The sequence below is a fragment of the Pelophylax lessonae genome, assembly GCF_965119305.1.
Source record: "Pelophylax lessonae genome assembly, chromosome: 2".
NCBI lineage: Eukaryota > Metazoa > Chordata > Amphibia > Anura > Ranidae > Pelophylax > Pelophylax lessonae.
Window position 1 is genome coordinate 42,131,971 of NC_138769.1, and position 27,134 is coordinate 42,159,104.

The 27,134-nt window shown below is 44.8% G+C and overlaps 1 protein-coding gene across 4 annotated transcripts in view; it reads right to left on the minus strand.

Annotated features, from left to right (window-relative positions):
- BCL9 (BCL9 transcription coactivator) overlaps positions 1-27,134 on the minus strand; it is a gene marked incomplete at its 5' end in the record, with an annotated part of 467,860 nt that overhangs the window by 95,256 nt on the left and 345,470 nt on the right. For 3 of the 4 annotated variants that reach the window (XM_082245782.1, XM_082245779.1, XM_082245778.1), the window contains one exon: positions 19,211-19,291. The exons of the other annotated variant lie outside the window; for it this stretch is intronic. The remainder of the gene's footprint in view (positions 1-19,210; positions 19,292-27,134) is intronic. 4 annotated transcript variants of the gene reach the window in all.

Consider the following 27,134-nt stretch of genomic DNA (forward strand, 5'->3'; position numbering starts at 1 on the left):
AACAATGGGAAATCTTGGCATTGAACCACCACATCTCTCCCCTGTTCACAAAGCGCCTTGTGAAGAGACTGCAAGACATTTTATGAATGGAGGCGGGAAAAGGAAGTTGGAGAGCGAATGACGCTATCCTTCATTGAGCTCTGCGTTTACCATAGTGTCCAGGAGGTATTAAGCAATGACTTTTACCTAATGCAGCATCCATCATTGGATGCAATTTAAACATTACATCCAATGATGTAATGTTTAATCCTGAGGTTAAAAATGTTTATCCTGAGGTTTCATTTAAACATTGTGGGCGCTGAAACTGCAGGAAAACATCTTTTGTACAAATAAAAAGCGATTATTACTAAGATAAGATGTAAGAACCCTTATTTGATAGCACCAAGGCACACACCAGCACAGTGGATCAGGTTGCTATATATTGGCTTAAACAACTGTTGTGATAAACACAGCGATTGACTCTCTTTTTTGTTTAATATACACCTTATCCAATGTCACACGTCTGGCAGTCCTGAAAGTCTGAGTTAATCTGTAACAGATTGTTCTCAGTGGAGTAATTAGGTGCCACTGTGAGTCAAGCAAATGAACACAAGCTTCTTGATGTGGATGCATTCCCTGCACTACACCTGCAAAATGCAGTAAAACAACGTTACAGAAAAACACTAAACCCAATCACAGTTTTTTCCAGAAAAATAAAGGATAAATGTACAAGTTTCAGATACTTCTTGAAGCTGACTGCCTGCTAACATACACCAAGCATCATCATGCAACATTGACTTAAAGCGGAGTTCCGGCCTCAGGGGTCAATTTGAGCTAAAAATACCCCCAGGACAGTCAGGGCTAGTACATTCCATAATGGATAGCCTCTGATCTGTCCCGGGTCGCACTTCCCTGTAAGAAGAAATACTTACCTTGAAAATGTCTTCTCCAGAGCTGCCATCTCAGTTGTGGGCAGCTGAAGCCACAGCGTCCCCTCTTCCGTGACGTCGGAGTCCCACAATGCACTGCACCGGCCCCGCTCGTCACTTCCGGTGCAGGCGCGGCATCCCTGCACAGCTTCTAGGCATGCCCAGAAGCTGTTTAGCAGGGAATGCCACGCCTGCACCGACAGTGACGAGCGGGGCCGGTGCAGGCGCATTGATTCCTGGGAGCGATGACGTTCAGCTCCCAGGAATCATCGCAAACCTGAAGTGACGGCGCGGGGGAGGAAGTGGAAAGAAGGGGAGTATATATTCTTCTAGAATAAGGTAAGTGACCAAAAAAAAAAAAACGCCAGTATCAATTTCTTTTTCAGGTTCCCCTTAGCAAGCGGATTTATCGATTTTGAGGGCGGAACTCCGCTTTAAGTGGGGTACACACTAGTAGAAAATCTGCTGAAAATTCCCATCCGAGGTAAAATCGTACGATTTTCGGCTAGCGTGTACACAACTTTCAGCAGCCGATGCCGACATTTTCAGCGGAAAAAAACACCAAAACTTTTATTGTCCGTCCCCAGCACGACCAATTTTCACTTAATGTGTATGCCGTACATCCACGAAAAATCAGATACGAAAGACCGCGCATGATCTGAAGTTGCTGATGACCCGGAAGTCTAGGTACAAATTTCCCCAAAAAAAAAAAAAAATCGGACGAGAAATTTTGTGAACATTTATGCACTGTCAACTAAAAATGGTTATAACCCCTGAGCATGAGAGAGAAAAATCGGAGGATATTTTGTGTGATTTTCGTCGAGCCTTTAGGTCAAAACGTATACATCTACCGTATATCAGTCTTTTTTTTTTTTTTTTTTTTTACAACTTCCAATACTGGCAGGCTGCTTTTACAATACAACTTTATTTCTTGCTCAATAAATTATATTGCAGTGAAGCAACTTTTTGAAATCAGCTGATTATATGGAAAAGCCTCACACTCCAGGAAACCTCACTTTAATCTCCAGATATAAACCCACTCAGCACCGCCACCGCACTACCAAACTACTTCATCCCTCTAAAGCCACAATGTCTCACTAAAAGGAACTCCGACATTGGATTTAAAACTGAACTCTGGGATAACTAAATATTGTTTTAAATTCAGGAGTCATGCGTTCTTCCTTGAATCTCGGCTTGCTTGATTTGTTTATTCCTTCCAGATCTGTGCAGTAAGTCAAGTGTGAGACTTTCCCTCTTTGCAGGAGCTTCCTGCAATAAAGACCGCCCACTGCAGCTCCCTCGCCTTGTGCAGGATGACTGGTCTGGTCTTCGCCCCCTCCTGTAATTTTCTAAAGGCAGCCTGTAGTGGATGGAGCTGCTGGGCTCCTCCCACAGCTCTGCACAGACTATGTACAGCAGTGATGACGTCTATGCTACTTTTACAAAGTAATACTTAGATTTGCAAAGGCATTTGGTGCACACAAAGTGCATTCATATCCTTGATGACCATTAGGAATATATCTGGACAAATGTTTTTGTGCCTGGGAGTTCGGCTTTAACTCTTTCACTGCCAGGGCTGTTTGTGCAGGTTTTTTTGCACATATGTTTAAACAATTATTTTAGGCTTGAAGATTGCATAAAACCCTCAAAACACTATATATTTTCCGAAAGCAGACACCCTAGAGAACTAAATAGCGGTAGTTCCATTTTTTTTTATGTTGCACAATATTACAGCACTGGTCTAGGACAGTGATGGCGAACCTTGGCACCACATATCCCATAATGCTCATGCACTCTGTATGGTGGAGGACGGCGGCGGCCATCTTTTCGGTTGGAAACAGCTACACCGATGTGGATACACTAAAACGCTGCTGCCACTCTGCCTAAATGTGAGTTTAAAGGATTGCTTTGGACATACTACGCTATGAGAGGCTCCCTTTGTGTCTTTTGAGACATTGTTCACAGGGGAACACCAGCATTTGGGACACGTTTGACTACGGATATCCGCTGGGAGAATGTCTTATGTCTGTTGATTGATACACACTGCCTATAAGATTTGAAATCTGGTAAGGGTTTTTAAGATGTCTCTCTAGGTGGTGGTTTTATGTCACTTGGTCTTCCGTGGGAGAGTCGGTGAATGCCATTGCTAATACACACGTGGATATCTACTGTCATATGGATTTTAAAGGACATTTCCTTTTAATTATTTATGTGGACTTTTTATCAATTTACCGTATTTTCCGGCGTATAAGACGACCCCCATAATTTTCATCTACCGGTAAGCCTTATACTTAAGTTACCTTAGAGATATTATACTCGGCGTATAAGACGACCCCCCATTTTTGGGGGATTTTTTTGAGGTTCAAAAGTAGTCTTATACGCCAGAAAATACAGTAAGCGCTACAAATTAAAAATGTTTACACTCTGTAGTATAGTTGGGCATCATGGGAAATGTAGTTCCAAAATATCTGGGGTGCCATGGTTCGCCGTCACTGGTCTAGGAGATGCAACATTCCAGTAAAAAAACTTAATTTTAGGGCACACAAATTACCCACTATTTTTTGGTAAAATATATAGGATGAGGCTGCACCAAGTAAATGGATACCCAACATATAAAATCCTAAGGGCCTGTTCACACCATATATGTGCATGAAGAAGAAATGGGAAAACTGAGCAGATTTCACTTGCAGAGACATCAGTTTACCTCAGTTTTCATGCATGTGGACATCAGTTTTCATGTATCTCAGTTATGTTCCCTGTCCACACCAATGTTGATTTTTGTTTCCTTGCAGAAAACTGCAAAGAAAAAAAATCTGTACATTATGGTGTGAACAGGGCACATAGAGAACCATTGTTTTCTTAAGCCTTTGCAGAACGCGTGCAGAAAAAAAACACAACACATCTGCACCATGGTGTGAACGAGGCCTAAGGCTTCTGAAGTAAACCGATAGACTTAAAGTGGAGTTCCACTTTAAAACATCGGCGGAGTTCCACTTTAAAACATGTGGTGTAGTGTAGCTGCGGTGCCGACATCGCTGGATTTCATGACAGGCAAGTGTCCTAATATTAAAAGTCAGCAGCTGCAGTAGGTGTAGCTGCTGACTTAATTTTTGGAGGGGGGTTCAGAACTCCAGTCCAGCGATGTCGGCACCACAGACTAGGGCTGGGCGATAAAACGATACCGATATGTATCGCGATAGTGACATTTCCGATAGCAATAACAGACTTTGAACGATGTCCGCTCCGACGGGTTTAAGCTTTAAAAATGGCGCCGCCACGTCATTGCACACGCGCCGCCACCGCTCGTGTAATTTCGGCTATTCCCGGCCTCTCCCGAGCGGCGGCGCGTGCGCGGTGACATGTATGCCGCGGCATTTTTAAAATGAAGGCGTCTCTGGAACAGGTAAGTGAAACAGCTTCACTACCTGCCATTATGCAGGGCTGCAGGCACACTACAAGGGATGCAGTGCTGCGGGCATGGTCCACCTGTACCATGCCCACAGCACTGCATCTCCTGTAGTATGCCCATAACCCCGGATCCTCCTGCACCATGCCAGTGCCCTGCATGCTCCTGCACCATGCCAGTGCCCTGCATTCTCCTGCACCATGCCAGTGCCCTGCATTCTCCTGCACCATGCCAGTGCCCTGCATTCTCCTGCACCATGCCAGTGCCCTGCATTCTCCTGCACCATGCCAGTGCCCTGCATTCTCCTGCACCATGCCAGTGCCCTGCATTCTCCTGCATCATGCCAGTACCCTGCATTCTCCTGCATCACGCCAGTCACCCTGCATTCTCCATGCCCGCCGCCCTGCATTCTCACCCTAGGGTCCTTATTTTAAATGGGTAATAAAAAATATCAATAATTATCGATATCGACCGATATGAAACACTGATATCGTGATACAGTTTTCAGCCATATCGCCCAGCCCTACCACAGACTATGTTTCCAACGGCTGTCAGGTGCTGCCGCCGCCATTGCCGGTCAGGTAGCCCAGCAGTGAAGCCTTGCAGCTTCAGGGGCGGGTCCCTACTGCGCATGAACGAAGCTCGCTGCGCATTCGGATTGGCTCGGCGGTGGAGGGTAGGAGAAGGGGACCTCACTTCGCCGCAGCGCCGTTCCCGAAGTGGGGAAGGGTACCTGTCAAAAACAGGTACCCGTTTCCCCCCTCCCTCCTGAAAGGGTGCCAAATGTGGCACCGGAAGGGGGGGGGGGGGAGGAAGCAAAGGAGCGGAAGTTCCACATTTGGGTGGAACTCCGCTTTACCTTTAACCGTCACATTGGTTGTGCTCTCAACCAAAATGTCAAGCCATTGAATGGGCGGTATCATAACTGATCACATGTGCAGCATCATCGCAGTTGAAGATTTAACAGAGGCCAAGATGGCAGCTTCCTTGGCTGAAAATGATAGAAGAGTCTACTTCAATTTTAAATAGGTGTGCCCCGTGAAATGGCAACAAACTTCAGTACCCTATTCATTTCTATAAGCGACACTTTAAAAGCCCCCTATAGGTCATCAGTTTAGCATTATCGAGGAGGTCTGGCGCTAGAAACAATGCTCTCACTCCAGTGTGTGCAGAGATTTGCAACATGTACATCACAATTAATGTTCTCATATGTCGGCAACCCCCCCCCCCCCCAAGCATGTGTTAACGTGCCTATATATGGGGGGGCTAAACAAAATTGGGGAGGTGATTGTATATGCTTGGGTGTTTTAAATTTACTTTTTTGTGTCCTTTATGATTTTGGAGGGGACCCTCTGATGATTTTTTTGGTGACAGGTTTTCTTTAATGAGACACCAGGGTGTATGAAAGTAATCCCTCCTTTCTCCCACATGCTCCCATAGCAAGGCGCTTGCTATGGGGACACTCATACGGGCTTAATCAAAGGTCAGGCTGTGTACACAGTGCAGCTCGGCCCCACCCTCCGCTCTCTCCTCACAGGCTAGGATTGACAGCAGCAGGAGCCAATGGCTCCCATGTCAGCCTCAGCCCCTATGAGAAGAGAGTGCATGAGAGCAGGGCTGATGTTCTTGGGCACAGCAATGGATCAAGATTAGATAGGTATTTGAGAGGAGAGGGGAGGGGGGGGGGGGGGGGGGGAGTTGAACATGAAGTTTACCTGAATACTAAGAATGCATTAAGGTATTAACAGCCACTTTAATACCTGTAGGGTAGTAAAGCAGAAGAGGACATTTCTTTGCAGACCGTGATAAGGGGGTTAAAAATAACTCAATTAAGCTACCCTATGATAGATCAAATCTCGGGCCGGTTCGGCAGGGACTGGCTGAGATTTGATTCATCTATGGCAGGCTGGTTGTACCCAAGTCGATCCATCTAACTGTACTTCGGTACAACCAGCCTGTTGTAATTTTTACATGCGATTATGGACTAGGACCGCTAGCAGTAAACATTGTGTTCTGCCAGCCAGGAAGACTCACTGCTGGCAGAACCCAATCGAGCTGCAGGAGTGATTCCTCCATCAAAACTGAATGGGTTGATAGGAAAAAAAAAAAAAAAAAAAAAAAAAATCGAGCCCTTTTTCCTTTTGTTCCACCTGTGATGGAAGGAAAGAGTCAAATCTATGGCTTGTCTTACTCCTAATAACCGCAAGATAAGCAGGAGATTGTCTGCAGGGGTCATCCCTTTTTCTGATACGGGTCTAAACAGGAACGACTGATGCAATCACATGCTCAACTATTAAAAGTCTGAAAAGCTTAAGGTAGATATAAACCCCAACTTGATGACATTTAGGCCTTATGCACACTGGGCTTTTGGCCTTGCATGTGAGACTGGCATTTAGGTGTGGGTAGAAGACCCAGGTGCACCGTCCAGCCCCACTACTGGCAGCCTGCGAAAATGAGAAGCTGAAGAGACAAGTGACTGCCTGTGTTCTGAGCATTAGTCGATGCGTGCATACTTTACGACTCAAGCCCCGTACACACATACCGATCGGCCATCTTTTGTCCGGTACTGTCGTGTTGGTTGAAAAGTGCTCAAGACTGCACACGAATTTTGTCGGCCAACAACAACCAACTTCAGAAGTGATGTCATGTGATGGTTAACTTTCCGTGTGTTTTTTCTTCTCTGAGCATGCCCAGTCTTGCTCATCTGGCTTTTGTCGGCCGAAATCTGTACTGACTGACGAACGTGACGGCCAACAAAAATTTGATAGCATGCAGACCAGATTTTGTTAGGCCGAAAAGTCGCAGTCGGTTGTCGGAAGCATCATACTAACAAGCCGACAATCGGCCGATCGGACGTTGGCTGAACATTTACGGCCGACAATCGGTACGTGTGTACGGGGCATAAGGTCCTAACATTTGAGCAGCAACGCATCAGTTCTTCTACAGGATGGATATTTTTAGGTCCTGATGAATACTATATAAAAGCTTGAACCATTTTATATTCAGTCAAGTCGGTGTCAGATTTTCTAAATTCTCTGATGCCTGCATACTCTGCCCTACCACTCAGTGCACCATCGAGCAAAGTAGACTACAAGTCATACACGCAAACTCAAAATAGACAAAAAAAAAAATAGTAATGGGCTGCCCCAGTCCTGTGGATCTCTTAACCACTTCAGCCCCGGAAGATTTTACCCCCTTCCTGACCAGGCCCTATTTTGCGATTCGGCACTGCGTTACTTTAACGGACAATTGCACCGGTCATGCGACGCTGTACCCAAATAAAATTAATGTGCTTTTTTCCCCACAAATAGAGCTTTCTTTGGTGGTATTTGATCATCTGTGCGATTTTTATTTTTTGCGCTATAAACAAAAAAAAAAAATAAAATATTTGTCACATTCTGTTATATGACCTTCTCAAAAAAAAAAAAAATTAAAAATCAAAAGGTTAACATTTTAGGGCAATTTGTTTTCTGCTACATATTTTTGGTAAAAAAAAAAAAAATAAATAAAAAATAAAAAAAAAAAAAAAAATCGCAAAAGTTATCGCGCCTACTAAGGGAAAGATTCATGTAATTTTTTTTTTTTTTACTTGTAATGGCGGCAATCTGCGTTTTTTTTCCGCGGGATTGCGACATTGCGGCGGACAGATCGGACCCCTGACTGACATTTTTGACACTTTTGGGGGGGACCAGTGACATTACTACAGTAATCAGTGCTAAAAATATGCACTGTTACTGTAATATTGACATTGGCAGTGAAGGGGTTAACACATTGGGTGATCAAGGGGTTAAATGTAAGCCTAGGGGAGCGATTCTAACTGTGGGGGGGTTTGGCTTCTGAAATGACCATAGGAGACGTGATTCTATATACGGTAGAAGGATCATAGGGGCTCTATGATCATTGTAGGGAGAAGAACGGTCAGCTGTGTTTAGAACCGCTGCCTGTTCTCTCTCAGCGGTTCTCAGGGGAATGATCGCGGGTGTCAGGTGGCGATCGGAGCTGCCTGCCCGCTGCATCCGCTTCCCTGCTGACGAGCGGGGGCGGAGTGCGCTAGCCCCCTAGCCTCCCGAGAGTGAGCGCCGTACACGTACGGCGATTTGACTTGGAGCGGCTGCAGTATATCTGGTTAAAAAATAAAAAGCTAGTTGATATGCTGAGCCTGGCTTCATCAATCAACGACCCATAACCAGTGTGCACCATGTAAAGTTAAAACTTTTTATCAGAATACTTGCTCGGAGCACCATTGGATGAACATCAAAGATGGGTAATCTATAACCCAGACTAAAGTTAGCCATACATGGCCCTGTCTGTAGCACCACCAGGCTGGATAAAAGCCCATTTCAAAACTGTAAGAGCTGTGTGGAAAACTGTAAGCCAAACAGTGACTTGATTCAATCAGATGTAATCACTGTTCGGAAATGCCACTGTATTCTGGCAGCTGAATATAGTAGCTGGCAGTGTAGAGTATCCCATCTATGCTGTTTAGCATGGATGGGGGAAATCTATTAATCTCTCTGGACACTGTAGGGCTGAAGAGAAATATAGAAATATAGCTAGCATATAGTAGAACTATATGAACTATAGAACTATAGGTAGAGCTCCCCCCCCCCCCCCATTCTAGATGAAGTCCCTTCACTTTCTGTCCCATAGCCAAACAGGAAGGGAGAGAAAATCTCTTCAAATTTAAGGAATATCTTGGGGACACCGAGGTCACAAGAACTAGTGTCCCCATTGGAAGATTTCCACTCTTACATTTCTGGGGACAACCCAAAATTTGGGATTTTGTTTTACGATCACTTTCAATGAGAATGGTAAACAGCACAAAGGGAATGTGCTTAATGTCCTTAATGTGGGCACAGGCTGCAATAAAAAAAACTTTTTGTGTTCTAGTTCCTCTACACACTATCAAAAAAAAAAAAAAGAAGTTTTGCCTTTAGTTATATTTTAATCAGCTGTAATGATGTAAAAATACTTCCTTTGTGCCACTAGATGCTGCCCAGAGCGCGGATCAACTGGTGCTGCAGAGATTAACAGCAACAGTTGCCATAGTGAAGTACTTCTGCCTCTTGCCCGTTCCCCTCTACCAATTACAGAATTTGTACTATTATTGTCCCACAATGTACATAACAGGTGCATCTCGAAAAATGAGATCAAAGTGTACATTTTTCAGATCACAATTAAAAAAGTGAAACTCTCACATTATATAGATTCATTACACTCAGTGATATATTTCAAGTATTTCTCTTAATTTGTTATAGCTAACAGCTAGTGAAAACCCCAAAATGCAGTATTTCAGAAAATTTGAATATTGTTAAAAAGTTTATTATTGTAGACTCAAGGTGTCACAGCTATAACTCAAAACACCTGTAAAGGTTTCCCGAGCCTTTAAATGGTCTCTCAGTCTGGTTCAGTCAGTTACACAATCAATGGGAAGATTGCTGACTTGACCGTTGTCCAGAAGACAGTCAATGACACCTTCCCACAAGGAGGGTAGGTCACAAAACGTCATTGCTAAAGAAACTGGCTGTTCACAGAGTGCTGTATCCAAGCATATTAATGGAAGGTTGAGTGGAAGGAAAAAGTGTGGTAGAAAAAGGTGCACACGCGACCGGGATAACAGCGGCCTTGAGAGGATTGTTAAGCAAAGGTCTTTCAAGAATTTGGGGGAGATTCACAAGGAGTGGACTGCGGCTGGTGTCAGTGCTTCAAGAGCCACCAAACACTGACGTATCCAGGACATGGGCTACAACGGTCACAGTCCTTGTGTCAAGCAAATGCTGAACAAGAGACAATGTCTGAAGTGTCTTACCTGGGCCAAGGAGAAAAAGGACTGGACTGTTGCTCAGTGGACCAAAGTTCTCTTTTCGGATGAAAGTAAATTTTGCATTTCGTTTAGAAATCAAGGTCCCAGAGTCTGGAGGAAGAGTGGAGAGGCACAGAATCCAAGTTTCATGAGGTCCAGTGTGAAGTTTCCACAGTCAGTGATAATTTGGGGAGCCATGTCACCTCCTGGTGTTGGTCCAGTGTGTTTTATCAAGTCCAAAGTCAGTGCAGCCCTCTACCAGGAAATTCTAGAGCACTTCATTTTTCCCTCTGCTAACCAGCTTAATGAAAATGCTAATTTAATTTTCCAGCAGGACTTGGCACCTGCCCATACTGCCAAAAGTACCAATACCTGGTTTAATGATCATGGTATCACTGTGCTATTTGGTAAGCATAACTTGCCTGACCTAAACCCCATAGAGAATCTGTGGGGTATTGTCAAGAAGAAGATGAGACATCAGACCCAACAACGCAGACGAGCTGAAGGCCGCTATCAAAGCAACCTGGGCTTACATTAAACCTCAGCAGTGCCACAGGCTGATCGCCTCCATGCCACGCCACATTGATGCATTCATTCAAAAGAAGCCCCAAACCAAGTATGGAGTGCATGCTATTTATTTATTTCAGGTACTTATATAGCGCTGTCAATTTACGCAGCGCTTTACATATACATTATACATTCACATCAGTCCTTACCCTCAAGGAGCTTACAATCTAAGGTCCCTAACTCACATACATGCACAGTAGGGCCAATTTTTACTGTATAGGGATCGACCGATGCATCGGCAAGGCTGATATATTGAGTAGAGCTGCACGATTCTGGCCAAAATGAGAATCACGATTTTTTAGCTTGGAATAAAGATCACGATTCTCTCACGATTCTCTGTGTAACAAAAAAAAAAAATTGGGATAACTTTACTGTTACGTTTTTTTTTTTTATTATTCATTAAAGTCTATAAATTGCGTTTAAAAGACTGCTGCGCAAATACAGTGTGACATAAAATATTACAACAATCGCCATTTTTTTCTGTAGGGTCTCTGCTAAAAAAATATATAAAATGTTTGGGGGTTCTAAGTACTTTTCTAGCAAAAAAAAAAAACTGATTTTAACTTGCAAGCAACAAGTGTCAGAAAAAGGTCCAGTTTTTAAGAGGTTAAACTTCGTTTCTCCCTGGCAGAGGGAAGGAAAAGATACAATGTAATCATTTTTGTTTATAGTTACTGGGAGACTAATGCTGATAGGCATTTGCCGGGAGGCTTGCTTTTTTTTTTCCCCACAGCTGTTCTCTCTGCTATGCAAAGAATCGAGCATATCTCAGGTTTAGATCGTCAGGGGGGGTGAATCGAGATCGCGATTTTCATACGATTAATCGTGCAGCTCTAATATTGAGGGCCGATATTGACTTTTGCTGATATACCTGTATCGGCCCCGGAACTGGCCGATTTTCCAAATATTGCTCATGGAAGGGTAATGATGTCACATAGCATAATTCCATTTACAAATGTTATTGAATATGCCACTCGCATATGTACAAATTAAAGATATTGAAGTGATGTCATGACATAACTTGCGGGTACTGGCGCCAGATTAAAAAAAAATGACAGCATTCAAAATAGCCAAACTTGGCGTTTTGAATGCTTTTAAGTGCAAAGGAAGGGTTTGAGGTCTTTTAGACCCCCACATCCCCCCTCAAGAGTATCTGTCAAGTAATAAAAAAAATATATATATTTTTTTAAATGTATGAAAATATTGGCCAATACCGATATGCAATAGCCAAAATATCGATAACGAAAAACCGATATCGGTCGATCACTAATACTGTACATGTACATACTTTTCAGTAAGCCAACATTTCTGTATTAAAATCCTATTTTTCTTGGTCTTGGGTAATATTGTGAAATACTGAATTTTGGGTTTTGACTAGCTGTAAGCCATAATCATCTAAATTAAAAGGAAATGCTTAAAACATATCACTCTGTGTGTAATGAATCTATATAATATACAAGTTTCACTTTTTGAACTGAATTACTGAAACAATGGGATTTTTGACTTACCGTAAATTCAATTTCTCTGATGTTGACAGACAAAGCTCCTGATCTTCATAACTATTGGGTTATACTACCCCCTACAGGAGTAGAACACTAGGCAGAAAAAGAATCTGGGTACGCCTATGGGCAGTCCCATGGGGTATACTCTCCCCCCGCTGCTATAGGTACTCAAGTTTTGTTACAAGCAGTGTCAGAAGAATTACAACTCCACAGAGGGATGGGTGCTGTGTCCGTCAATGATCATCAGAGAAATGGATTTTACGGTAAGTTAAAAATCCCATTTTCTCTTTCGTTCATTGACGGACACAGCTCCTGATCTTCATAACCATTGTGACGTCCCAAAGCAGTGTTAAACATGAGGGTTGGGAACAGCAAAAAAAATTTCCAAGGCTAAACAGTAGCAAACCAGGCAACTGGAGCCCACCTGAAAAAATACAAACACCCTCAAAGAGCATCAAGTCCTCTAAACAGCAGCCTGCAAAACCTTGCAGGCAAAAGAAGCATCCATAGATGCCAACACATCCACTTTATAGAACTTTGTGAAAGTGTGCACAGACGACCATGTGACCGCCTTGCAAGCCTGTGTCTGACGCCTCAAGACGGAAGGCCCAGGAGGCACCAAGTACCCTAGTAGAGTGCGCCTTTACAGGGAAAGGAGGAGCCTGACCCCTGATAGATTAGACCTGATTAACGTCTGTCGGATCCATCTGGAAATGGTCGCAGAGGAAGCGAACAACCCTTTCCGAGGCCCATCCATAAGCACAAACGGGGAGTCTTGACTTCCTAAGACTCCGTAGCTGCCAGGTACACCCTAATTGCCCAGACCACATCCAAAGCATGCAAGGCAATTTCCCTGGGACACAGGGAGGGCAACACAATGTCTTCATTCATATAAAAATTAGAGACAACCTTTGGGAGGAACGACGGACAGGGGTGAAGAACCAGGCACCTTATCTATGTGAATCACCAAGTAAGGTGAACAGGATAACACCACCAGTTCCGACACCCTGTGCGCAGAGGTGATCATGACCAAAAAAGCCACCTTCTGAGACAGCGTACACAAGGGAATCGCATAAAGATTCTCAAAGGGAGGCTTCTGGAGGACCGAAAGCACCAACGGAGACCGCACTAGGGGAACCAAATGGACACCCTGAAGAAAGGTATGCACCAGGGAGTGTGTGGCAAAGGGTCATTGGAAGAAGGCCGCCAAAGTCAACACCTGGCCCTTGATGGCAGTCAAGGCCAATTTCTGTTCAACTCCCCATTGAAGGAAGGAAGGTCAAGACCCAAGCCACAGAGAAGGAGCAAGGATGAACCCCAAGAGACTCACACCACGCAATGTACATCTTCCACGTATGATGGTAGATCTTCCTAGAAGTAGATTTCCTAGCTTTAAACAGTGGTGGAATCACCGACTCATATAAACCTCTATCCATCAGCACCTGGCGTTCAACAGCCAAGCCGTCAAAGCCAGCGACTGTAAAGCAGGATGGAAAATGTGTCCTTGGGACCGCAGATCCTCCCTAAGAGGAAGCTTCCAAGGAATGTTGGAGACCAGCCACACCAGATCTGGTACCAAGCTCGGTGAGGCCTGTCCTGAGCCACTAAGATAACCGGAGACCCTTCAGTCTCGAGCCTGCGTAAAAGTCTTGGCAGAAGCTTGAGAGGAGGGAAGGCGCAAAGCAGACTATACTGACCCAAGAGGCCACTGGCGTGTCCACCAAAGGATCCTGTGACTGAGACACAAACCTCTGCACCTGTTAAGCAGAGACTCCAACAGATCCACCTCGGGATGCCCAACGAGAGACACGACTGATGAAACACCTCCGGCTGAAGGGACCACTGCCCTTGGTCCAACGCCTGCCGACTGAGGTAATCCACCTGCCAGTTTTCAATCCCTGGAATGTGTACGGCGGAATGGGCTGGAACAAACCATTCTGCCTACCTTAGAATGCCGGCTACCTCCAGCGCCGCCAGGACACTTGTGCCCGCTTGGTGATTGAAATAAGCCACGGCCGTGGCAGTATCCGATTGAATGCACACTGGACATCTCTGAAGACGATCCGTCCAATGGTCCAGGCACAGTCTGATCACTTGGAGTTTTAAGACACTGATCGGTAGTCTGGACTCTTCCAGTATCTAGATCCTCTGAGCAGAGAGACTGCAGGGTCTTGTCACATTTGGCCAGAACTTCCCTTGCAGGGACCTCGTATGGAACTGTGCAAACAGAACCAGCACTCGCATGCAAGGGATGACTGGAGGGATGACCATCTGCTGGACAGCAGGAGATGAATCGCAGCCTGCAATTTCTTGTGTTTGCCCAGAGGAAGGAGCACTCTGGCTAAGGCCGAGTCCAGAGTCAGACCCAGATAGTCCAGCTTTGTGGACGGAACGAGAGCAGACTTCTGAAATTCAGAATCCAGTCGAACTCCTCGGAGTTCATATGCTGATTTCCAGGTTTTCCACCAGAGCAGTAGAGGACGCTGCTTGCAGAAGGAGGTTGTCCAAGTAGACCAGTACCGTGATCCCCCGTTGACACAACAAAGCTAGCACTGCTAGCACTGGGGCTAACACTTTTGTGAAGACCCGAGGAGCAGAGGCGAGACCAAAGGGTAACGCCAAAAACCGATAACGCTCCTCCCCCACGGCAAAGCGGAGGAAGTGCTGGTGACCGACACATACTGGAATGTGAAGGTAAGCATCCTTGATGTCGATAGAGGCAAGAAAATCCTCCTGATGCAGGGATGCCACCACTGTACGAATGGAGTCCATCCTGAAGTTCTGCACTTAGAAGCCTGCGGAAGAAAAGTACTTTCCCCCTGTGAGACCTTTAATGAGGTCATCCAGGGTAGCCCCAAACTGACAATCCCCTTGAAAGGGGAGAAGATCAGTCAAGGCCTTAGAAGTCTGGTCCGCAGACCAGCATTTAGACCAAAAGAAACCTCTAAGTATGACTGCCGAAACAGAGCGCCGAGCCACTAGAGAAGCCGCATCCAAAGAGGCGTCACAGATAAACTGCAGCCCCTGGACCAGCTGGTCCGCCAGCTCAGCAAAGGCAGGGGGGAGCTGTTCTCCCTCCAGGTCACAGCATAAAAGATTATCCCACTCAGTCAGAGTTTGCGACACCAGGGCAATGGTGAATACCGGCCTCAGTGCCGAGCCAGCCAGAGTGCACACATATTGCGGGCCACAGCCTCCATCGTTCTGTCAGCCGGATCTTTAAAGGCCGGGGACTATACAACCGGAATCATGGTTGCCTTTTTCAATCTAGAAACCAGAGAGTCCACCACCTGTGGAACAGTTCGCTTTCTAATAAGGGACGCCTCATGGGGGTAATGCCTAGGAAATTGCTTAGGGACCCCAAGGGTAAGCTTTGGTCGTCCCCACTCTTTAGCAACAATTCTGTCAAAATAGGCAGGAAAAGGAAACCCCTTTGCCGCTCCGGATGGCTTGTGAGTGCCAAAGGGAACCTGTGCCTCTGTCGCAGCTGTATCCTCCATCGTCAAGGTCTCACACACAGATACAATCTGTGCTTCCACCAGCGCCTTTTTGTGTGCGGTTGCAGATGTGGCAGAATTATCCTAACTACCTGAGGATTCTGGGAGCGTGGTGGCAAACCCAGCTGGGTGACCTACCTCCGCAGCGGCCGAATCAGATTCAGGATCCTTTGAGACAGAAGAGGCAGGGGAGTGCTTTTTGCTAGCCCGTCGCCCGAAAGCCACCTCCACCTGGGACACAAAGGACTCCAGGACCGTAGTCAGTGCATCGAAGGATGGTTGGGACTCGGAGGGCCCCGCAGCCTTCGAGAGGGGGTCAGGTGGGGAGATGCACTCCAATGACTCCATGAGTCACCAGGGAGACCCCGCAAAAAATTTAACACTGCAAGGGACAACCCCCACCGCGCTGGCAGTACCACCCGGTTGCCAGGCACAAAGCACCAAGCGATCCTCAGCAGAGAGGGAGAGAACCCCACCATACTCACTGCTCCGCAGAAACAGGCACCTGCAGCCACTAGGATAATCTGCACTCTACAAGCAGCAATCAGGAAGTGAAAAGATCAAGGTCAAAGTCAGCACCAGGGGATGAGGGGCTCCCACCGCTGAAATCTTCGCCCACAGGGATCCACTGTCATGGCCACGGCTATTTGTAAAGGCAAACCACTGCAAACCGGCCGCCAGACTACACAAACATGGCTGCCGTGCAAAGAAACACAGGCTAGAGCAAAATGGCGGCACAAGAAGGCTCCCAGGGACCCAGGAGGGATCCCTAGGCCTCAAGGACAGGCCCAGGCAGGATGGGGGACCCTGGCAGGACCCTCCCCCAGGTAACGCCCCCCCCCCCACACACAGCAGATTGTCTGGTGGCGCACCCCCCCGGCCCCCATTGCCAGCATATCGATCTGCCCCCACTTCAGGAGGTGGAGCAGACCACTCACACAGCCCCAGCATAAGTTGAGGGGAGGGGGTAGGATGGGGGTGACAGATGAAAGAGGTTGTCTGACGGAAAGGAGGGGAACCCGAGGGGCCGACCATCCCAAGGAGGAGCCCACGTCCACCCCAAAACCCTGCAGATATACTGCGGCAGGCAGCTGCTGCTGGTCAAAGTGACGTATGGGTACGTCACTCGCTCAGTGGCCTGTGGAGGGCGAGCACGCGCTGCCCCGCTCGTTCACAGGCATCCCCGCGCTAGTGACCGGCGGCTCCGATGTCCGCCCGCCTCTCGCAATCTCCCACTGGAGAGGGAGAAAGCAAGTGGCTGATGTAAACACAGCCGTCTGTCATTCTCCCTGATGTAACTGCAGAGACTGTACGATCTTGCTATGTAGGATCGTATGTCTCTGTGGTTACATCACAAGCCACCCCCCCCCCCACAGTTAGAATCACGCCCCTAGGGATACATTTAACCCACTGTTTACCAATAAAGTTAACCCCTTCAATGCCAGTGTCATTTTTACACTAACAGTGCATATGTATAGCACTGATTACTGTAGTAATGTCACTAGTACCACCAAAAGTGTAAAAAATGTCAGTCAAGGGGTCCGATCTGTCCGCAAAAAACAAAACAAAAAAAAAACACACACAGATCGTCGCCATTACTAGTTAAAAAAAATAAAAACAATAAAAATTACATAAATCTTTCCCGTAGTTAGTAAACGCAATAACTTTTGCGCAAACCAATCAAAATACGCTTATTGCGATTTTTTTTTACCAAAAATATGTAGCAGAAAACAAATTGGCCTAAAATGTTAAAATTTTTGATTTTTAAATTTTTTATTTGGGAATTTCATATAAAAAAAAAAAAAGTGAAAAATAGTTTTTTTTAAATTGTCGCTCTTTTTTTGTTTATAGCGCAAAAAAAGTAAAATCGCACAAGGTGATCAAATACCACCAAAAGAAAGCTCTGTTTGTGGGGAAAAAAAAAGGACGTCAATTTAATTAGGGTACAGCGTCGCACGACCGCGCAATTGTCCGTTAAAGTCACGCAGTGCCGAATCGCAAAATAGGCCCTGGTCTTCGAGCAGCCAAATCCTTCGGGGCTTAAGTGGTTAACTAGCAGGTCAGCTCCCGTCCAGTGGGGCTATGTAGTGGCCAATCTAGTGCAGAGCTGAGGTCGCTCGCTAGCCAGACTGGGGTGACCACTGGATCTAGATTATCCAGCCCGTCACCCAGTCAAGCAGTCGATGATAGATCTCATGGGAAAAAATTTCTATCCAAAAAAAAAAAAAAAAAAAACATTTTCCAGGACCAGAGATTCCAGCAAGGAACTAGGTCCTTACTCCTGACTAGGCAAAAAGAAAAAAACTGAGTACCTATAGCAGAGAGAGGAAGTATAACCCCTGGGACTGCCCACAGGCGTAGCCAGATGCTTTTTCTGCCTAGTGTCCTGCACCTGTAATCTGTGACTGAAGGAGCAATCATAGGGCTTGTTGAATTGTACAAGTCACAAAACCCCTGAGGTGGTTATTGGATGCCACCATCTTGGATATAATGTGAGCTAGTTCAGCGGATTAAAAGCTGTCACTCAAGTGACACTGAATTATCCCCCCTTCGTACCAGCCCTGGCAGCTAGATAAAACATTATGTTGGAAAGTGAGGCGTATGGAGTATGAGCTGGGGTAGTAGACACAGTAAGTAGTCATTCTAAGAAGAGGGATATGACAAGCAAAAAGAGGGGACTGGGCTAAGGAATGAACTCTGGAGTAATCAATCTGTAGCAGGTGTAAAGGCACATTGCAAATACAAAAAAAAAAAAAAAAAAAACAGAAATTTTGTAAAATCTTACCTGTAAAATTCCTTTCTCTGAGTCCTCCGACAGTCGCCGCCACCTCTAAGTCATCACTATTGGGTACTGAGCGGAAGTCAATACCCAATAGTGATGACTTAGATGTGGCGGCGACTGTCGGAGGACGCAAGAGAAAAAAATATTATTATACGAAAGGCATAATTTGACGACAGCACCAGCCTGTAAACAGCGGCCTAATCACTTCCACATTCCATGTGTGCTGTATTAAAATTATTCAGGCTCTCTGCCTTCAGAAAATATGTAATGTTCTGTTGGGTTTTACATAATCTTCAGGCGTAAAATGTGTGTTTTGTAATAAATCGAAAAACAATTAGATCTGGCAGTGAAAAAGTTAAAAGAAAAAAAAAAAAAAGCCACGCCATCAAACAGTCTGACAAAGAACTAACAGTGTGTTTCATGTATAACCAGCACCTCTTAGATGTGCCCAAGGAGAACTACCTGGCAATGATACAGATCTTATGTAAACATACTCTACCTAGTAATTATTTGCACTCCGATTTACCAGTTCTGATTCTGAACAATTATACTTTCTCTCTCGCTCTCTCTCTAGATCTGAGGCCTGGGGGAGTAGAAGGTTTAGACTGGTGGCTCACTGAATTAAACATCTCCATACTGGTAAACACTTCCGTTTTCTGCTCTTTCTTCCATCCACTCCAGCTCCTCTACGTTTCTCCTTTCAAGCAGGTTTGTTTAAGCTTGGCTAGGAATCAGCATTACTCACCAGGGCCCCTGGGGTCACGACACAGCAGTACTCATCCCGGTGGATAGTCAGTGAGGACCCTTGCAACGGAAGCTCAATTACCTGTGAAGGAGCAGAGAATCTGTTCAGCAGGGCTACAAGCACTCTCCGTACGCTAATTAATAGGAGAAATTAAGCTAGAAGAAAAAAAAAAAAAAAAAGCATTGGATTGTTCTGAAAACCTCTCAAAAAAAGCAGACAAATGTGAACACTCATTCCTGTTGTATGAGCGAGTTCACTTGAATTCTTCAGGGCAATAAACAGATGACTAAGTCCCCATTAGAAGCCGGATGACCAGGCACACAGGTGACCTTGGACAAGAGGCGAGGGCACCAATAGCTTAGTGCACCTGACTACGGACATCGACATTCTTACATAACCTTAACTTTAAGGCCCCTTTCACACTTGTATGGCTCCAAAGTTGCATCGACTTTGGAGTGCAACTTTGGATGGATGCAACATGGATACGACTTTGGCTTTGACCAGTTTTAATGGACAACTGTTGCACACAAGTTGCACAGTATAACAATTTGGTATGACTTTCATGCAACTTCTGAGGGTTAACATTGAAGTCTATGGCCCTGAAGTTGCATGAAAGTCAAACCAAAGTAGTGCGTGAACTACTTTGAAGTTGCTGCAACTTTAAGTTGCACATATATGAATGGTTATCATTGGAAAACATGGGGAACTACATGTCGTGCAACTCTGATGTCCAAAGTTGCATGACAAGTTGCACAAGTGTGAAAGGGGACTAAAACAAGACCCTGCTGACCTATCTGCATGAATGTAGTCATTGCTCATCAAATTTAACAAACATTCTCATGTCCAGTTTCAATCAGTTACTTAGGCTGGCCATACATGTTTAATTTTCTTGTACAATTTTCTGTTAGATTTACCACAAACCACATAATATGAGGTCAAAGCTAAACAACACTTTCACTTGTATACAATTAGGAAGGCTTTTGTACTACATAGTTGAAGATAAATTTCAGGAAAATTGTACAGAAAGTTGTAAGAAAATTGTATAATGTATGGCCAGCCTAACATGAAAATGCAGGAGAAATCAATCTTTATATTTTGTTTATACCTCCCAGATCGATTGCTTTGAATTTACAGCTAAACTTCAGGATAGTTTGAGGGATAACTCCAGGCATGGCTATCTTATACATAGTTATATTGGTCCAAGATAGTCTATGTACAGTATCTAATAGTGATTACACCCCTCACATTTTTGTAAATATTCAATCTTTTCATGTGACAACACTGAAGAAATGACACTTTGCTACAATGTAAATTAGTGAGTGTACAGCTTGTATAACAGTGTAAATTTGCTGTCCCCTCAAAATAACTCAACACACAGCCATTAATGTGTAAACCACTGGTAACAAAAGTGAGTACACCCCTAAGTGAAAATGTCCAAATTGGGCCCAATTAGCCATTCTCCCTCCCCGATGTCATGTGACTTAGTATTACAAGGTCTCAGGTGTGAATGTGGAAGCAGGTTAGGTAAATTTGGCGTTATTGCTTTCACTCTCATACTGGTCACTGGAAGTTCAACATGGCACCTCATAGCAAAGAACTCTGAGGATCTGAAAAAAAGAAATTTTGCTCTACATAAAGATGGCCTAGGCTATAGGAAGATTGCCAAGACCCTGAAACTGAGCTGCAGCACGGTGGCCAAGACCATACAGCGCTTTAACAGGACAGGTTCCACTCAGAACAGGCCTCGCGATGGTTGACCATAGAAGTTGGATGCACATGCTCAGCGTCATATCCAGAGGTTGTCTTCGGAAAATAGAGATATAAGTGCTGCCAGCATTGCTGCAGAGGTTGAAGAGGTGGGGAGGGGGGTGGTCAGCCAGTCAGTGCTCAGACCATACGCCGCACACTGCATCAAATTGGTCTGCATGGCTGTCATCTCAGGAGGGAAGCCTCTTCAAAAGATGATGCACAAGCAAGTCCGCAAACAGTGTGCTTAAGACAGGACATGGTTTCAGTAAATCCATGTCCTTTGATGAAACCAAGATAAACTTATTTGGATCAGATGGTGTCAAGCATGACCGGCGGTAACCAGGTGAGGAGTGCAAGTCAAGCATGGTGGTGGGAGTGTCATGGTCTGGGGCTGCATGAGAGCTGCTGGCACTGGGGAGCTACAGTTCATTGAGGGAACCATGAATGCCAACATGTACTGTGACATCTGTTCGGAGACTGGGCCGCAGGGCAGTATTCCAACATGATAACAACCCCAAACACACCTCCAAGACAACCACTGCCTTGCTAAAGAAGCTGAGGGTAAAGGTGATGGACTGGCTAAGCATGTCTCCAGACCTAAACCCTATTGAGCATCTGTGGGGCATCCTCAAACGCAAGGTGGAGGAGCGCAAGGTCTCCAACATCCACCATCTCTGTGATGTCGCCATGGGGGAGTGGTAGAGGACTCCAGTGGCAACCTGTGAAGCTCTGGTGAACTCCATGCCCAAGAGGGTTAAGGCAGTGCTGAAAAATAATGGTGGCCACACAAAATATTGACCCTTTGGGCCCAATTTGGACATTTTCACTTAGGGGTGTACTCACTTTTGTTGCCAGCGGTTTAGACATTAATGGCTGTGTGTTGAGTTATTTTGAGGGGACAGCAAATTTACACCATTATACAAGCTGTACACTCACTACTTTACATTGTAGAAAAGTGTCATTTCTTCAGTGTTGTCACATGAAAAGATAGAATTAAAAAATTACAAAAATGTGAGGGGTGTACTCACTTTTGTGAGAAACAGTATACACACCACAACCTGCTTGATTCTACTGGAAGCCGATTTCCCTTCACTTCCTGTCTCATAGCCAATCAGAAAGTAAGAGAAAATCCCTGCAAATGAAGAAAATTCCATGCAAAGGTTTTGTATATTATGGATTCCTTAAAAAAGGATTTCACAGACTACAGGGGTTTTATAATCCGAACCTTTTTCTGTATGTTCCGTGTATTGCTTTTATACGTCATTGAATTCAATAGAAATCAGAAAAGGCTCAAACTTACAGGACTGAAAGATCCCACCAAGCAACCAGTCTAGAGACCCTCACATGGAACTACGCAATGACAAACCATTCTATTTCACAAAAATAAAAAAAAACCTCAGTCTGCAATTTGGAGGCTTGGATCATATTTGATATTAAAAAGTGTGATCGCACTGCCTCTAAATTAAGGTAAAAATAATAAAAAATAAAGACTAAATAGGAGTTTCATACATATTAGTGCAAATTAAATCCATAAACACACATAATGCAAAAAGGCCAATGTAATAAATAATGAAGCTTCTTATAGCTTGTGCAATCAAAAAAGTCTATTTGATAAGGTGCCTCATAGGGATGACAGCACAGTGTAATGACAATTTTCCACTCGTGCTTCTTTCACCAGGTGAAGTGCAAGCTCACCTCCATTAAAGACCCCTAAGGCCCCTTTCACACAGGCGGACTGTTCAGATCCACCTGTCCGTTTTTTTGGCAGATCTGAACAGTCCCCCCCCATGCATTCCTATGGGGCATCGGATGTCAGCGGAGACATGTCCGCTGACACCCAATCTGATCCGTCAAATCTGGACGGATGGAAACCCTATTTCCCATCCGTCCAGCGGATCGGATGAGAACGGACCGACTGTCCATTCCCATCCGATTTCCCCCATAGAGATGCATGGGGAATTGACAGCTGTGTCTCCGCAACACAGCGCGGAGACACAGCTGTCATCCTCCTGCTCAGTGGGGGGATCGGCGGCTCGATCCCCCGCTGAGAAAAACAGAATCCGTCCAACGGACGGATAGTGTGAATGGAGCCTAAGGGTAAACAAAGCATAAAATGCAGACCAATCAATAAACATGCAATGGCGGCGTAACGTGGGGGTTGAGCCTGTTGGCGGGAGTTTTCACTGGATCATGTGAGAAGCTGGATTTTTTTTTTTTATATGCTTGTTTTACCTAATAAATGGGAGTGCATTTTTATAAAGTGGGTTCTGTGCGGTGTGTTGAGCTTAAAAAACTCAGGTACTGCGCTATTGGAGGCTGTTTTTTCTGTTTGTTGCCTATGACAGATGTGTGAGCTTTGTGGAGCCATCTTTGAGAGGGAATTCCATCGTTCTTGAAGGAACCTGAACACCATAGTTGGGCCTATCGGATTGATCTGCGTTTATGCTTTGTTGACCTTTAGGGATGTATAAAGGAGGTGAGCTTGCACTTCACCTGGTGAAAGGAGCACAAGTGGTAAATTGTCGTTACACTGTGGTGTCATCACTTTGAAGCACCATATCACATAGAGACTTTGATTGTACAAGCTATAAGATTTATTGCATTGGCCTTTTTTTTTTGCATTATAGGTTTAATTTGCACTGGCACACACACACACATATACATTATATATATATACACACACATACATACATACATACATACATACACACACACACTTACACAAATACTTACCCATTTAGTCATTTTATTTGTCACTTTCTAGTTTTTACCTTGATTTAGAGGCAGTGCGATTACACATTTTAATATTGATTTATTGCGAGTGTGGGAACACATTTGGTGATTGCAGCAGCTGCACCCTGTCATTTCCTAATTTCTATCAATAGGTGGCAGCACGCTTCTACCACATTCATATACTTGGATCATATTTGGCCTCAGTTTCCCCATAGCGGGTGGTAGCTTCATGCAAGGATTTGTTCAGGTTGCAAGTCTATGCTACATAGATAGTGGTTGACTATGCAACAATTGATATGCTATGCTACTGCATTTCTGTTTTGTTTTTTGGAGGTCGCAACTGTTGACAGCCAAGTCCACATAAATTGATAAAGCAGTATAAGAATAATTCCATGTTACACATAGGCACAGTGGTCCAGCTTGAACTTATGCAACTATGCCACATATCATACCAGCCGATTTCGTTGGAAATCACGAAAGTAGACGCTACACTACTCCAGCGGTCTCCATTTTTTGCCGGGTCCCGTGTTGAGCGACCAGCTTGATGCATTGTGAATACAGGTGATCAGCCACTCGGCATGGGTTCCATTCAGAAAATGCTTTGTCACCGCTCTCCCTTTTCACCTTGCCCAATCAGAGAATGCTTTACAGTTGTACAGAGAATGCAAAGCATGCTCTGAATGGCAGTCAAGCCGTGTGGCAGACTTCCTGGGTTCACAATTGAGGAGAGCAGCTGCTCAGTGCAGGACCTGGAAGCAAGTGGAGATCACTAAAGTAGCGGAACACATGCAGAAAAGGTAGCACTGCCATTTAACAGTCTGTACAGTGTAGGGTGATGGAATGTAAAACTCACAACAGGAACTGAACAGGAATGTAAAACTCATAACAGGAACTGAACAGAATTACATATCATTTATATGCCATAGGAGGAGATTTAATAAAACTGGTACACTCAGAATCTAGTGCAGCTATACATGGTAGCCAATCAGCTTCTACCTTAACCACTTGCCGACTGCCGCACGACTATTTACGGTGGCAGTCAGCTCCTCACAGGCAAAGTGACGTAGGGGGTACATCACTAGCCTGTGAGGCTCTAGGGGGCGAGCGCGCGCCGCCGGAGGCGTGCTCCCGCTCCCTCCCTAACTTCCCCCGCGTGTGACCGGCGGACCCGATGTCTGCCGGTCACTCGCGATCGTCCGTTACAGAGTGAGAAAGGCAGGCGGCTAATGTAAACAAAGCCGCCCGTCATTCTCCCCTGTGTAAGTGCAGAGACCATAAGGTCCTGCTATGTAGGATCGTATACCTCTGTAGTTACACAAACAGCCACATCCCTTTACAGTTAGAAGCACGCCCCTAGGGACACACTTAACCCCTCCTTCTCCAATAAAGTTAACCCCTTCCCTGCCAGTGTCATTTTTACAGTAACAGTGCATATGTATAGCACTGATTACTGTAGTAATGTCACTGGTACCCCCAAAAGTGTCAAAAATGTCAGTCAAGGGTCCGATCTGTCTGACGCAATGTCGCAGTCCCGCATAAAAAAAAAAAGGAAATCGCAGATCGCCGCCATTACTCATTAAACAAAAAAATATAAAAAATGACAAAAATCTTTCCCTTTGTTAGTAAACGCAATAACTTTTGCGCAAACCAATCAAAATACGCTTATTGCGTTTTTATTTTACCAAACATAGGTAGCATAAAACGAATTGGCCTAAAATGTTTAAAAAAAAAATTTGATTTTTACATTTTTTTTTATTGGGGAATTTCATATAAAAAATTTGAAAAATATTATTTTTGCAAAATTGTCGCTCTTTTTTTGTTTATAGCGCATGATCAAAAAAAAAAAAAAAAAAGTCGCACAGGTGATCAAATATCACCAAAAGAAATCTCTGTTTGTGGGGAAAAAAAGGACGTCAATTTCATTTGGGTACAGCGTCACACGACCGTGCAATTGTCCGTTAAAGTCACGCAGTGCCGAATCGCAAAATAGGGCCTGGTCAGGAAGGGGGTAAAATCTTCCGGGGCTTAAGTGGTTAAGCTTGTTCAATTAAGCTTTGACAATACAACCTGGAAGCCGATTGGTTTCTATGCACCAAATTTTTCACTCTCCAGTTTTACTAAATAAACCCCAAAGTATATTTTTTAAACCATTTGTATAGAATCTTTACTTTGCATAGGTAACGAAACATCTATTTTATTAACATATAGTGATAACTTTCCCCAGTACTTTACAGAGAACATTGCGCTGATCACAGCAGTCACCACCCCACTATACTTTACAACTGTCAGTCTCATGCCTTCTAAGCCTGATGTTGGGTAGGAGCCAACTAACCTACTAGTATATATTTTACAGCGTGGAAGGAAGCTGAAGCAGTGAGAGGAAACCCATACAAACAAGAAAATAATATGCAGATCGCATCCCTGGTGGGAGCTGAACCCAAGACCTTAACACTATGGGACTATGGTGCTAACCACTAAGCCACCAGGTGTTTATTATTTACAAAAGCTAAAGCCTCTTCTATACATTTCTGCAGCATTCTAGTTTGAATATTCTTATTTGTGGGATTGGTTCACACTAGTGTGACTTTCATGAGACTTTACACACTCTGGCAATCAAGTCACACGAAAGTTGCATGGCTCACATCAAAGCAGTGCAGGAGCCTTTTTTAAGTCACACAGATTGAAACGGTTGCCAATGAAATGAATGGGCTGAGACTTGTCTTCAGGTGACTGTGTCCAAAGTCGCATAAGTCACACTAATGCGAACGGCGCAAAAAGCTCTGCAGAGCTTGAGGTTTCATTTCTGCATTCTCAACACATAGCCCTAGCCATTCAGAGAACGGTTTGTCATATTTGCCATTATAATTGAAAGTAAAAAGAAAATACCAAATATTGGGTTGTCCCCGCAACAGTAATGGAGAGGAAATCTTCCAATAGGGACACTAGTTCTGGTGACACCCTGGGATTCCCTCCCTATGGAGAGAGATTTCCTCTCACTTCCTGTTTAAACTATGGGACAGGAAGCTAAGGGAAAGCTCCCCAATGGGACACAAATGACAAAACACCTGACAGGGGTTATAACCCTACCTTACTACATCCAAAATGAATACAAAGTTATGCCTTTAGTTCTACTTTACCCCCTTCCCACCGCCACCTCCCGGCCCTTTAACAGCTTTTAAATGCTGGGAGGCAGAGACGGGCATTTGTATCCTGTGACCGCTGTGATTGGCTGTCACATGATTGGAAAGCTCCCAATTGCAAATATGCATTGGGAGGTTTCTGGTCTCTGCTGGTGCAGGGCGCGCGTTCCAAGTACAGAAAATGGTTTCCATAAGGTCACGTTAAAGCCCACCAGCTGAGAGGCGGCAAATATGGGCCACGCTGGCGGGAACTGGTTAACATAGGGAAAGGTTTTCTGTACCTTCCTCATACCCTTAACATA